Genomic DNA, 15,843 nt, shown 5'->3' with positions numbered 1-15,843 from the left:
CGAGAACAAGGAACCCGACTCGAGACCATGAGGTCTCGAGTGTATAGTAACCGGTTGGGCCATTTGGGCCGTAAACCCTTAACCAAAACCCATTAAGGGTGCACCACTTGGAACTAGCATATATATAGCACTCCTTAGTTAACCTTGTCATTTTTGAACAATCACAACACACACACTCTCCTATCTTCTCTCCTACAAAACTCTAGAACACAAACACATCTCCAAGTTTTCGGATCCAATCGGTTGGCACAAGAACTCTCGGATTTGGACTTCGGATCGGCACACACACACATCTCTCAACCGGTTAGTAATCTTTGTTGTGTTTTGTGCTTGGATTTGGTGATGTTATGACAATATGTTGGTTGTGAGTTTATGCTTAAATTGATGATTATGACTATATGATTTATGCATGAATGTTTCTTATTATTTGTTGTCAAAAAGAATGATATCACTTGCATGATGTTTTAATGTGTAAAATGAGATAACCGGTTAATATGCTTGATTTCGGATGGATAGTGCTTGGTGTTTAAGGGAAGATCGAATCACTAGTCTTGTTGAGCATGAAATCGGTATATGTTTGTCATATTATCGGTTAAGTATAGAACCGAGTTGTGTGTTATGCTAAGAGTTTAATGGTTGTTCATAGTTTTGGTTGAATAAGGGTTAATTATGTTATGAACTTGATGAATATGTGTTTGAATATATGAAGAACAATTTGAATGATAGTTGAAGATGTGAAAACCCTTGTGATTTTGATCCATTTTTTACTAATAGCCTGATTAGGAAAACTTGTTAGTGAAATCCTATTGGTTGTTTCCTGATTTGGGCCTGATTACATAGTACTATTAGGCTGAATATATCTGAATCAACACTGAACATGAAAACGACAGCTTACGACTCGCAATCACCCGGTTGCGACTCGCAACCACAGCGTGATAACTCGGGACCACGCGGTTGCAACTCGCAACCACAGCATGACAAGTCGAGACCACAGGCTACGAGTCCCGTTGCGACTCGAGACCTTAGCATGATGAACCGAGACCATGGTTGCGACATCGGTTGCGACTCGCAACCACTTATGATCAGCACAAATAGCATGACTCGAGACCATGCTTGCGAGTCCGGTTGCGACTCGAGACCCCACTTTTGGGCCTAAGTTAGTGGGCCGGACTTATGAACTTCTGTGCTACTGTCGACGTGTTGTTTGGGCCTGTTATCACGAGCCCAACCGTTTGGGCCTCACACTTGGACTTTGGGTTTGTATTTGACTGTTACCTGTGAACTGTGTATGTTAAACGTGTTGCCATGATTATTACCTGTGTACAATACGTGTTGAACATACGTGCACTGCTTGGGTTGAATCTGATACGAATAAAACCTGTGATAGGACACAATTGATTACCTGCAACTTAATTGACTTTCTGTGATTAACTGCCGAGCAAACCAAGGTGAGTTCACACCCTCTACAAAGCATGGGATTCCCTGGGTTGGGAACGGGGTTAAGGAACGTGGATTCCTCGTCCTCCTTGGGTAGGACGTCAGTGGTTCAGGAATGTGATTCCTCGTCCGGATGGACGGATAACACGTACTAGACTAAAACTCTATCACGAAGTCCCTCCTTTTTGTATCGACTAATCGCCGGGCCAATGGCGAGCGGGTCATTAGTTAGATAGCGCTATTTAGGTCTGACAAGCCTCACACCGTGCCGCAGAGGACGGGCGTGAACTAATGGATCTGGGGCACGTCAATGATGATAGACATTGATGTTTTCAGGGCACATAAACATGACTACAGTCAGCAGTCGATATGGTAACGAGTCTAGTGTACGCATGGGGTAGCCCCCACGGCCGAAATGCCTGATAACTAACCTGGGGTAGCCCCCACGGCTGGAGTGCCGGAGTAACTGGGAATGAACATGTCACGTTTTTAAACTATGGGGTAACCCCCCACGGCAGGATGCCAGATAAAGGAAACTGTTTTTGAAATAACTAAAACGAACACCCAACCGTGAACTCACTCAACTAGTTGTTGACTCGTTACTACATGCTTTGCAGGACCATAGGTACTCAGTTGGAGCTTGCATGGAGGAGGGTCGTTGTGGGACACGGATTGCTACGTGCTATGTTAAACTTGAAACTTTTGAACTTATGTTATAACTTAAAACTTATGCTTCCGCTTGCAACTTAACTTGTTGTTTTGAATCACCAATCGTATTGGTTAAACTTTTATAACTGTTTATATGCTTGTTCAGTATGATTGGTGGCTGGATCCTGGTCAGTCACGCCTCCAAGCGGTAGTACTCCGCAGGTGGGATTTTGGGGGTGTGACAACAAGGAAGCTGGATAACAGCAACAGTCACCACAGGCGACGGTGCGGCCAGCACCGCATCTCGCGTATTTCTTGATCACTAGCAAGAGACGCGATAACATCAGATGTTACCGCAGGCAGCGATGCGGCTAGCACCGCATCCTATACGCTCACAAGTGGGACTGACACCACAGTGCAAATGGAACCAATGGCAGTCACCTGTCAGGTCTACGGAAGCGACAGAGTGACATGGCGTCGTCTCCCCGGCCGACATGTCTGACACACAACTCTCCTCCTGCAAAGGTGCAGCATGCCGTCAGTCTATCCATCCACCTCCTCCTTCACTCCTCGGCTATAAATACCAACCCCAAACCAGGTTTGAGGTATCTCTTCACAACTCTCTCACTACTACTACTATCTTACTTTGCTTCCCAAGCAAACTACTGATTCTCACGCCGGAGAGTGGTAACAAGGAGCACCCCCCCAACCCATCCTCCTTGTTACGATTCACGGCTAGTTTCCTTGTGCAGGAGATCAACCCACCGGTGATCCAGCCAGCGATCCTCGAGAGGAAGGGATTAACCCTTCTTGACGAGACCAGTGAGTTAACCCTGCCCGGTTAACCATTGTTTCATGAGATGGTCATAACCATCTGCTTATCCTTCACGGCCTTGATGAAATGGTTCCGTGCCATTTGATCTGCCACGTCGCCTATTTCTAGGCACTCTTTATTGTATCGGACAACGAATGCTTCTAGGGATTCGTTGTCTCTGCGCCAGATATTCATAACGTCCAACGAGTCACGCGCGTGACGTCGTTGCTGGCTGAAATGAGCGAGGAACTTTGCATGAAAGTCCTCGAATGAGGCCAGTGATGCCACTGGCAAAGAATCGAACCAAGCCCTGGCCAGACCCGTAAGGGTCTGGGGGAAAAAATTACACCAAGTGGGTTCGTCCCACTGGCCATTGCACCCTGCGCCTATGAAAATGTTCATGTGGTCGTCCGGGTCGGATGAACCACTGTATTTCCCAACGTTGAATGGGAATTTTGTTGTGGGGACATGGGCGTGGGCTATTCGCGGGGCGAATTTGGAGTTTTCGGCTGCAGCCTTTGGTCTATAGGGCTGGTTCTCAGGGCGTTTTGCAGCCCTGAGGTATGTACTGCGGGGGTGAGTGGGAGGAACATAGTTGCGTCCTCCCGGTCTGCTGCAGGTGTCATGTGAATCCCCACAATATGTACGGTCGTCCGGGTCGGTACGACCATACCCTTCGGTGTATGGCTGTGGGCCCAACCGGCTCTGAATTCCAGAGCCATGTCGGGATGCAGACCGTCGTCTGTCCTCAACGTAAGGACCTAGGCGAGTATGCACTGGTCCCCTGGTGTGGGACCCGTATGTGGAATCATCCTCGTTGATCGTGTGGACCGAACAGTAAGATGATCCGCGGTCTTCACGTCGGCTTCTCGAAGCCGGACGTGAATGTGCCCTGCCTGCGTATTGTAAAATACGATCGGCAGGGGTGTGCGGTGCTGGGGTCGGCCCAGCTTGTATTTGCGCTTCCGCACAAGCGCGGTTGTATGTTGCGGCCAGTAGGGTGGCCTGTTGGTCATACCAGGCGTGGGGGTCCATGTTCGGGGGGATCACAGATGCGTATTGTGATAAGTCATGTCCGAACGTTAGGGATGGACCCCGTTGCGTTGATGTGCCGATGTGTCCGGGTTGCGATGTTAAGGGATTGACCCCTACCGGATTTGGATTTGTGGGATTTTGGTTATCCCCAGTGTTGTTTTGGTGATCAGTCATGATTTTGAGAGAGGAAAAAGGATGATCGAAAAAGTGCTAAGAGTAGCGGTGGGCGCCAATGATGAAACAATGGTTAACCGGGCAGGGTTAACTCACTGGTCTCGTCAAGAAGGGTTAATCCCTTCCTCTCGAGGATCGCTGGCTGGATCACCGGTGGGTTGATCTCCCGCACAAGGAAACAAGCCGTGACTCGTAACAAGGAGGATGGGGTGGGGGGTGCTCCTTGTTACCACTCTCCGTCGTGAGAATCAGTAGTTTGCTTGGGAAGCAAAGTAAGATACTAGTAGTAGTGAGAGAGTTGTGAAGAAATACCTCAAACCTGGTTTGGGGTTGGTATTTATAGCCGAGGAGTGAAGGAGGAGGTGGATGGATAGACTGACGGCATGCTGCACCTTTGCAGGTGTGTCAGACATGTCGGCCGGGGAGATGACGCCACGTCAGTCTGTCGCTTCCGTAGACCTGACAGGTGACTGCCATTGGTTCCACTTGCACTGTGGTGTCAGTCCCACTTGTTGAGCGTATAGGATGCGGTGCTAGCCGCATCGCTGCCTGCGGTAACATCTGATGTTATCGCGTCTCTTGCTAGTGATCAAGAAATACGCGAGATTCGGTGCTGGCCGCACCGTCGCCTGTGGTGACTGTTGCTGTTATCCAGCTTCCTTGTATTGATAGAAGTGTTCACTGGACGCGGTGCGAGGCCGCATCGCTGTGAATACTTCCGTTTTCATACACCAGATGTGATGCTATGTCGCATCACTCTACCGTTCTCATGTTCCATGTAAGTCCTCCTTCGTTACTAGATAGATTGGATTCAACCCTTGTGTCGACGCGTTCTCGCATGGGCACAAGTAGGTTGTTAGCTGGTGGGGGTTTTGATAAGGGTAATGGTCACTCGATGTCGATGCTGACGCGAGATCTGGGACCATACCCCTTCAACCTCCTAAAAATATCATGTAACTAAGTAAATAACTATATACTTGATTTTGAACTAGTAAATAATCAAACTAGTTAAACCTACATCTAGACCCCCCCCCCCCACCTATGGACGGCCATACCTCACCACCATGCCTCCAAGATTTTATTTCACTATTATATTAGATCTTGTTTTACTTTTTGCAACATACTACACATGAGTTAATTAGATAAAATGGTTTATAAGTAAACCTTGGAGATCTTGAATTCATAACTTCACACACATCACACACACTTCTTCTTCCCTCTCCTTGCTTGTTCTCGGCTGAACCATCACCCACACACCTCCATCATTTTTGTTCAACCTTCAACCATTCCAAGACCATACAAAGAGGTTAGAAGCAAGATAAGGAAGCTTGGTCGCTTTAGAACTTGAAGGACCTTCTCTATTTGCTTTTATCCTCTTGATTTCTACTCTTGATTCATCCCTAGCCTTGAGCTAGTGGTAAGATCCTTGTACACTCCATATTACTTCTATTTTGAGTGGTTAAAGAAGTATCATAATCAAGAACATCAAGAACACTAAAGAACATAAGCATGAAACTTGAACATAAGCTTGAATTATGATGTAATCTTGATGAAACTAAGTTGTTTTTGAGATGTATGCTTGTTGGTCATTAAATGTTTGTAGAAATGATGTTGATCATCATAACATCTTGCTAGATCATGATTAGAAACATAGTCTAGCAAGATGAGAAAGTGAGAAGGTTGTAGGATGAAAGATCATCCACACTTGAATCATGAACTTGGAAAGAATAAAGTTGTTTTCTTGAAAATCATGATCAAAGTAAGTTGTTAAACATATAGATCTAAGGATTTATAAATGGTATTTCAAAAGAATCAAGTTAAAAATATGATTTTTGTTAAATCTTGATTCTTACATAAACAAACACAATTTTTGTGGTTAAACAAGTGTAGAAACACTTGTGTAACAAGAAAATTTCATAAAGAAACATATTTATAAAACATGATTACAAGTTGTAAACATCTAAATCTTTCAAGAATGATGTTTTTAAGTAAACAACCACACTTTAAAGGGTAACTAAACTCACTAAACACACTACCAAGTTACTACAAATTTTCATAAACTTTCAAGTTCATGAAGGAGTAGAATATGCATGACTTTGGCAAGATTGATAAGTAAAGATTGTTTAGTGTTAATTGTGGATTGATTATGATGATTTGTACAAAATAAAATGATATGCTTGAAAGCATGGAAACCTCCATTTTTAGGGGATACTATGGCAAAATTTTCTAAAAATATTAACACTTAGAAAAATATTTTTAAACAAATATTTGTAAGTGTATATTATCCATGAGTTTTCTATATAAACCTTGCCATAATTTTTGTTACAAAAAATACAAATACTGGAGGTTGGTTTTTATAAATAAAAATGGATAAATATATATATATATATATATATACAATGAAGACACACATGTGTGATTATGTGTATACTTTGTGTAATAGTTATGTTATTTTAGGACTTAAAAAAATATAACACATCAAAATACTAAGGATTACACACAAAAATATTGGCGAAACTGAACAAGAAATGTAACTTACAAAATATTCCAGAAAATATGTTCGCAAGTATAGTTTGGTAAATATTATTTTGGATACAAAGGAATGAAAATATGATTTTCACAATTACTTCAAGGGTATAGCACATCTTGACAAGGGAAAAATATAGTATTTTTGACAAGTATAAGAATATATATTTTCTTTGGAATTATTAGAAGATATATTATTTTTGGGAAAAATAAATATTTTATTGAGTAAACTTGAAATACATTATTTTTGGATTAAGATAAGTTTATATATATATATATATATTCTAAGTTAGACTTGAAAATATATTATTTTGGAACTCCAAATATTTTGCCAAAAGAAAAAATATGAATAATTTTTCTAAGAAATATTTCTTAAATATATATTTTGGAAATCTATATGTTGATGGACTTTTATTAGAAATAATATTCCGGAAAGTTTAATAACTAATTAAGAATGAGGATACTTAATAAATACATTAAGAATACGTATTCTCGTGCGTGTAAATATACACCGGAATAAGACCCCAAAATATGGCAAAATACACATGTATAAGATACCCCCATCCTTAGGAAGGAAATACAAGTATAAATACTTGAGAAGTATTATTACAAAAATATTGTTTAACAATTATTCCAGAAATTTATAATTATAATTCAAGTTAAAATATTAATTATTTTGACAATAATTATATAACTTGGAATAATGTCAAAAGCGTAAAAGAAACGTAACTCAAGGATGTTAACACTAAGTCAAGGCACGGCCCGTTCGTCTAATAAACATTAGTACGTTGTAGGTAGTCGTGTTCACCGGAGAAGTACAAGTTACAATTGTTGAAGACGCAAGACTGTGAGTTTCGTGTTCCCCCTTTTCTTTAACTATTTTCAGTTTTATAACTTTGGGGGTGAAATACATGTTACAACTGTTTACATACATTACTATTTGGTATGGTTAGCTAAGGAAGGGTACACTTAGATCATGTGAGTGATGGGCATAACGCTTAAGGACATCAATCCTAGTTATAGGACTGAGGAAAATGAGTGATAGATCTATTTGGGTGTAGCGAGCCCCGCCCATGTTGGACCAGGGTTTGGCCCATGGGTAGACTATGTCATACAGCCGGAAGCCCGGTGCAAAATTTGCTAGGTTTGAGCTACCTGCATCACGTCACGCATATCAATGGCCTTGCAAACCATTGGTGATCTGTTTTCCTTGTTGCTTTCATACCGGGATTTATAAACATACATACATACTTATAGTGGTTTCAAAGGTTTATACATACACTCAAACAAACACATGAACTCGCTCAACTTTTGTTGAGGTTTACAAAATACATGTATTTCAGGGAATTAGTAAGTGGATCTGGCAGGCGTTGGAAGTTTCATGCTGCGTTGTGAATAAAGATGTCATCCATGGTTGTGAGGTTTGGGTTGGGTGTCTTAATCATGGACGAGACACGTCTTCCAAACCTTGGTTTTATTTAATGTCTTTTGGTGAGTCCTTGGTGAACTCTAAAACAATTCATATGGTTGTAATTTGAATTTGAAGTCTACGCTTTAAAATAATGTTGTGATGTTTTGAAACTTATTTAATGGATGACAAATCTATGGTTTTATCATTTAGTTGATGTTATGATTGAATGCAATGGTATTAAGAAAGTCACACCATAATCACGCTTCCGCAAAAGTCAGGGTGTGACACGCCACACCTCTTGAACTCTCCTGTCGCGCTACGCGACCCTTAATTAAACCATTTGTTTTGAACCAAGCTGTGGCGCCACGCCACGGCTAACATACTTTGTTGTGGCGGCACGCGACAACATTAAATGTCGTTTAAAACCCTTTATCCCATCAGTCTTAGCCAAAAATTCAACCTACCTTTTCCCACCGCCCCCATCGACGAACAACCCTCCTACCACCATATCTCCATCATTCCTCCACCATTTTCCTCCGTTCAACCACCCACGTGACCGGAATTCGAAGCCGAGCAAAACCCACCATAGAAGTCCATCATCCATCTGCCACATCTCTCCGATTCGGGACACACCATTAGCTAAATTTTTAAGTTTTCTCTTACACAAATCAGCAAATCAGGTATGTCTTTGCACTTTTCTCTTATATTTATCGATTAGCTTGTTAGTTTGAGTCTTTGTTTATGTTAGATTGTGTCAGTTTTGTGGTTTTTGGTGTCAGGTCAGTCGAGTCGGTGTTGAGTCCGTGTGTAGGTTGTCGAGTCAGTCCTGTCGAGTCTTGAGTGTCGTAGGTTTGTTCCATCAGTTGCGTCAAATTTTTATGTCGAGTCATTTTCTCATGTGGTGGGTCAGTTTGGCGGCCCGGCCGCGAGTCAGCTCAGGTCACGGCAATCATGGTTAGGTGTTAGGTTCATGTTTTTGTTAGAATGTTGCTTGCGGCATGGGTTTGGTATGGGTATTTCCGTACTTGCAGGTTGTGGAACGGTTTGGTTTGGGGTATGCTTGCAATGGTTATCATATTTTAGGCTAGGGATTGCTAACATTAAGTGTGGGGATGCGGTTGGGTAATGTTTGAGTTTTAATTCAGATTTATAAGCCGTTTTGACCTGTTTCATTACTTCGACACTAAAGTTTTAAACTTTGCTTTGTTGCGACTCAATGTTAGTTTGGTTTGTGGTTTGATATGAGTATAGATGTTTGTCGGGTTGGAGTTGGGAATTGATATTGCTGAATTTAGTGTTGGTTTAGAATACATTGACACTTGAAGTTTAAACCTTGCCATGAAACGGAATTTTTTTGCAATGATCAAAACCTCCTTTAATTAGGCGGAATTTTTCAATGTTAAAATCTGTTTTCAACTAAAAAGCAAATGATTTTAAGCAAGGTTGGAATTCCATGTCTTTGTTAGGCACTCGTTTTAATTGCGGACAATTAAAGTGCCGAGGGGGGTAGTGTACATTGAGTCCAAGTTACGGTCTTGTTAGTTAGTTTTAGTCTAGTTTGAGTCGTAGTTAGTTGGTCTTGGGTTTACTTGCGCGTACAAGTGATTTAAGCTCGCCGTACTCAATCTCAATTTGGGCGAGTTTAACTATCACTTAGCATTTGTAATAAGGTAACCCGGTCTTTATTTCAGTTTTATTTTCAGAATTAGCCGCGAATGAAATGCTATACGGCTATTCTATCTTTTTTGAAAAAATTTATAAAAATCCAAAAAAAAAATGAAAAATACCAAAAATAGTTTGTTATAACTAATTTTTTGCTTGTTTTGTCTTGTTAATGTAGGTTTTGCAGACATGGCGAGCAGTTCGCGCAGAGGTAGGTCGCGAAAAACAGGTGCGGGACAGTCAGCACCACAACAGGATCCACCCCAGCAAGACCCGGTTCCACAAGAGACCCCGATCATTCAGATAGCTGCCGATGATCCTAAGTTGAGAAAGATCGAGTATCAAACGGCTTATAATTTTATTCCAGATAGGAAATGTAGTAGAGCCGATCACCCGATATTGAAGTTCGAGCCGAGTACACCAGAATGGAATAAGTATGATAAATTGAAGAGTACTGATTTGCTTCAGCACGGGTTGATAGATTGGCGTTGGTTGGAGGAAATAGGATCGAGGCAGGAAGTGTTGGACCTTTTGGATCCAAAGTTGACTAATGCGTTGGAGTGTACACAGACTCAGTATGAGGAGCTGGTGCTGGAGTTTCACAACACATGGATGCATAAGGAGGGGAAGTTTGATCAGGACACAGCTGTGTATTTCAGTTTGGGTAGGCAGGTTTTTGAGATGAATATGGCGAGATTTGCCATAGTGTTGGGGGTTTTATACTGAGGAGGAAGTGAAACAGCCGGGGTTTGTTACTAGTTTGCGGGGTGCTTATTCGACTGTTAGGGATTATAGTGTTGGTTCAGCTGAGCTGCGGGAATTCTGGAAGACGATTTCCGATCACCCGTTCACGACTACGGAACCTGATCACTTCGGTTCGTAACCCGATTTATAGGTATGTGTTGAAGATTTTATCTACTACGCTGGTGAGTCGGAAATCTGGGGAGAATAAGGCAAATTCGATAGAGTTGTTCATTCTCATGTGTCGGGTACAGAACCGTGAGATGAACTTAGCGACTGTGTTAGCAGACTCGTTCAGCAGGGGTCGTCGAGGAGGTCATCGGGCTGGGTTGGCTATGGGCACCTATATCACTCGCATCGCAGAAAATTTGGGGGTGTTTACTAGGTATGTTCCCCAATTTCTACATGAGGGGCCCAAGACGATGACATTTGGGATTAGAGAGTTGCAGCAGGCAGGTATAGTGTCGTGGACTGAGCCCTACGGCTGGGAGCCGATTAGGCAGGGCCCGCAGGTGCAGCCGCCAGAGGGACATCCAGCTGAGGATGTGATGCTTCAGGTTGATCCTACACACCGACAGCGGCCACCACAGAGACACGAGCTACCAGCACATCAGTATCCGAGGAGGCAGCCTCCACCTGAGCCTCTCACGTTGCAGTCGCTCTCTGGCTATGTGGAGCAGAGATTTGACAGATTGGAGCATCTTATAGAGGCGATTCAGTTGGGTCAGGAGAGGCGGGATGATGCTCTCAGGTACATGATGAGCACTCATATGATGGGGATCCTAGACTTCTTTCAGCCGAGGCAGCAGGGTGGACTGGTTGGTGCTGGTGCAAGGTTTGATCCGGATCCCCCATTCCGCGTGTTTGGTGAGAGTAGCTCTAGAGCAGCTGGACGACAGCAGGGCAGTGAGGAGTCTGCCAGCGAGGAGGAGCTGGACTAGTGTGGGGATGGCGAGGATGAAACAGCAGCTGACTATATCTTTTGTTTGATTTTTCTTTTATGTTGTTTTGATCCCCGTTTGTTAGTCTGTACTGATATTGATACACGTTAAACAGGTTGGTTGGGAAGGTTGGATTGGTATGTGGTTGAAACTGATATTTTGATGATATATATTACTATGTTTTGCTAGTTTGTTGATGGTGATTGATAGGTTGATGTTTAGCCGCTTTCGTTCGCGTGTCCGAGATTAGGAGTTGTTTGCTGAGCGCGTTTCGAATTGGAGGGCTTATGTGGAAACGACTGGCACTTTGACAGTCTCACATATCAGCTAAGTCGTTTCCCTTGTATTCTTTTGTATTTTATTTATTTATTTTGTCTTTAGTCTTTCGTTTCTAGTGTTTAGGTAGTTTTTGAGTCGTATTTCCATTCTTGCATTAGGGACAATGCAATCTTTAAGTGTGGGGATGGGATACATGTAAATAATCGAGTCTTAAATATGAAAAAATTTAAAAAAAATTTAAAAAAATTGAAAAAATCCAAAAAAATTAAAAAATCAGAAAAATGTCCTTTGAAATGAGAAGTTTGGAATTAACACGGAAAATGATAGAAAAGATGAGTTTTTGCTTCGGTTCGAATAATAATAATATGAGATTAAAATAAATCTAGCTTGTGTCTAGTTAGGGATATGTGGATAGGCCCGGGTTTGGTTTTAAGTCCCTTTGAGTTAATACACCTTAATTGTCGGTCTAGTAGTGGGTTTTTGCCTGGGAGATATGGGAAATTGAAACCGCCAATAAGAGTATAAGGGACACCGTTATAAGTTAAAACCGTTAGAATTTGTGATCATGCAAAAGAAAAAAAAATGGAAAAAAAATATAGAAAATGATGAGCTAGAAACTGAATGAAAGTAGCGCATTTCTATGTAGTATGGGTTGGGGATAGTGACTTTACAACCGGATTACCGCTAGGATGTGTGAAATCGACCTTGCAAAGAAAAGAAAAAAAAGTACCGAAGCTTAAGTAATCTGAGTTGGGGATAGCGACTCTACAGCCGGAATACCTCTTGGTTAGGGAAAGCAACGTCTACGCTCATTGAAAGAAAAAAAAGTGATGAAAAAAACAAAAAAAAGAAAAAAATTGATTGTAAATTCTCTTGGTTTTGATATAAGACGGTTGTGAATTGGTCCAGTGATCGTTCCTTTTTCTATAAGCTTTAGGCGGGAGTAGGTGGGCCGTAGATTCTAGCGTGAGACCCTAGGTAGATTGACCGCACTTAAGCTGGGAAATTTGCGCACCAAGTCCCGGAACGAGTTGAAAAGAGTTAGAATTATTTCTGAAGTTTTAGGAGAGCTTAAGCTGGGAAATTTGCGCACCAGGCTGTGAAAAAGGAGTTGTGGCGTCGCGCCACAACAACACATGATACTCGTCGCGCAGCGCTAGCATTAAACAAATAATATCTGGAATTCTTTATTGTCGCGGCACGCCACAGCAATACATGATACCTGTCGCGCGACGCGACGGGGTTATTGTACGAGTTTTGTTCGTTGGTTATTAGGGTTAAGTATAAAAGTCAAGAAACTTATCAAAAAAAACCCTAATTACGATTGGAGAGCAACATAGGCGATTCTTGGAGCATTCGGAGAGCTGAATTGAAGGGTTCGAAGCATACGAATCAGTGGTACGAGTTCGGGACAAAGAATTGAAGACTTTCTCGGGTTTTCCAATTCCTTGTTTATTGATTTCCTTCCGAAACTCATTATCATGAATTCTTGTTTAGACATCTTTGTTTTGTTTTCATTATTTAACATGCTCGGCTAAACTTTTAAGCCACCTAGACTTTGATGAATGGATTGATATGAAGTTTTTACATTTTTTGTTATTTGCATGAATATTATGGATTGATTGTGTTTAGTAAAAAGTTTGGTCTATTGATTTGAAGTACATGCGTGTTTTAATTTAGTTTATTATTATCACTTGCTTCATATGATTCTTGGTGACGGTCTTTATCACATAATAGAGTCGTGCTAGGGTTTAGGATTTTGGTGAGTGTCTATATCACGTAATAAATCTTAACTCTTTAGGGTGAAATTGCGCAAATAACCCAAGAAGTAATTGTTAGTGATTTACTAGATTTTAGTGTTCTACTAGTCCCAATAGCTGGAAGGTGATAGGTCTTACGCGGCGAATTGCTTTAGACAGTCCTTGGAAAGGGTCGTGCCTTAGTTGCCCCGTCGGTTTATTAGTCTATCAAGTCAAGTTAAGAAGCTAAACTACCCTAGATCTATAATTGGAAAAGAGTAGGTCAATATTAGGGTACTTACACAATAATTAGACAACTGGAAAGACGTCTAATAACCGGTAGGATTAACGGCCTAGGTAGCGCCATAAGTTTCACCTCGAGAAGGGTTGAGGGGCTTAGTTGGTGTCTTAATAGGTTTAGTACTTTAAGATCCCGGTTCCATAAATCATGTAGTTAACTTAATCGGTAATTCTTTAAAATCAATCCAAGAATCTAGTCTAGGTGGTCTCGTTCGTCATATTAGAAAAGCCTTTGCCTTATTTCGTATTATTCTAGTTTTAGTTTATTAATTAGTTTAAATAGTTTTCTTTAGATTTTACGTAACCCCCCCCCCCCAGAACAATTAAACATTTTAAGTCGTGTCTGTTAGTGTCTATTAGAGTCTAGTTTACGTGATAAATAGAGTCTCGTGGTTCGATATCCGGACTTCCTAGGGTTATACTACAGTGATCGGTACACTTGCCGATTGTGTGGTTTAGGTCGAGTCTAGAATTAAAGCTTTTTAGTGTCTAGCATAGAGAGTCTAATCTAGTTAATTTTAATAGTCTGTTTAGCACACATCATCTATACACGTGTCTTCTCCTTATCGGAGAGATGACTCTCGTCATTAATGGTGCTGGTACTAACCTAGTACTTTTTCCGGCGTCCCAATCTCTCTCATGTTCCAGACGTTAATGGCTTGCAGGGAAGATGATATGAAAGGTATCACCTTCTTTTCCTACCTCTTAGGTATATTGAGAGCTATAGTTGGGCCTGTTGGTTGAGCCAAACATGGGTGGCCCAGACAGGGAGCCCAGCCAGGGGCCCCTGTTGACAAGTCATCCTTAGTCCAGGGTCATGATCTACTTGGGCCTGGACTTATTGACAAACGGCGCTTCAACTGTTTAGTAGGGCCCAATCGCAGCAGTTGCATCACCCTGATGTTGCCCTATTCTGAGGCATCTATACGATCTGACGTCCAGGGATTGGAGATCATCTCCATGTGTGTTAAATCATTAGTTTCTTTTTTGAAATTATGATAAGATAGTTACCGCCTTTAATAATGTGCCATTAAAACCCTGAAACCGTTCGTCATTCCACCATTTTCTTCTACTTTCAGTCATCTCTTCTCCTAATTTTTTTCCCACACTCACAATTCTTCCTACCATGAGCAGAAAAGGTAGAGCTTCTATTCGTTCGATCATTACCCAGGAGGAGTTAGAATCTTTCGTTGCTTCCTATCGCATTCCACCAGAACTTTCTCTGAGGCTCCCTGGCCCCAATGACCCAGCGACGTGCTCGCCGAAGAGGATTGTGATTTACACCCTCTCCTTTTCTTTTTGCGGCGTTCGGTACCCGTTATCATCTTTCAATATGGGTCTTTTGAAGCACTATGGGATCTCTTCTCCTAGTTGCACCCTCTGGCTTTTTTAGGATCGTCCATTTTGAACTATCTTGTGCTTCTTTTGTCGACGAGCCGTCGGTACCTCTGTTTTGACGGTTCTACCGGCTACGATCAGATGGTGACTGGTTCACTTTTGAAAAAAGGAAGGACAACATATCGCTCCCCTGCTACTCCTTTATGTCAACTTCCACGTACCCTAAAGAGTGGAAGAACAGGTTTATCTTTGTCTCTCCTAGCATGCTATCTGAGCCCCTTCCTATAAGGGATCTTGCGGCCGTTATAGAAGACGGCGTCCCTCCCTTGTCAGCTACCTAGGATGTGTTGTGGAGGCGAATGTACGAGCATTCCACTCGTGCCTTTAACTTCCCCGAAGGTATTCTGGCAACGGGGGGTTTGAGCCCCTTCTATCCGACTCGTCCCAAAGCTCTTTATGAAGGCATAGGTAAGTTTTCCCTTTTGTGGTGGTTTTGATTGTGCCTTGTCTACTTACAACTTTTGGTACTGCTTGCTTAGTCACTTCTGTGTTTGTTGCTTCGAGTATTTTATTACAAGCTGATTGCAGAGGGGTGTCTTATGTTGTTGAGGGTGTGGTAAATCAGGAGATGGGTGGCGTTCTTGGGGGAGGTGTTCCTAATGTTCAAGGTTCAAATGTTGAGTTGGTTCTTGGGGAGGGGACTCCTTCCCTCGATGGGGGCTTCCCCTAAGGGATCAGAGGGTTCACAGAACTCTACCCAAATGGAGAATGTTAGCAGCGATGATGAAGACCTGGAGA

Source organism: Helianthus annuus, chromosome 14 (genome assembly GCF_002127325.2).
Source record: "Helianthus annuus cultivar XRQ/B chromosome 14, HanXRQr2.0-SUNRISE, whole genome shotgun sequence".
In the NCBI taxonomy this organism is placed as follows: Eukaryota; Viridiplantae; Streptophyta; class Magnoliopsida; order Asterales; family Asteraceae; genus Helianthus; species Helianthus annuus.
The sequence above is the reverse complement of the archived record's forward strand: the minus strand, read 5'-3'. Positions refer to the sequence as shown.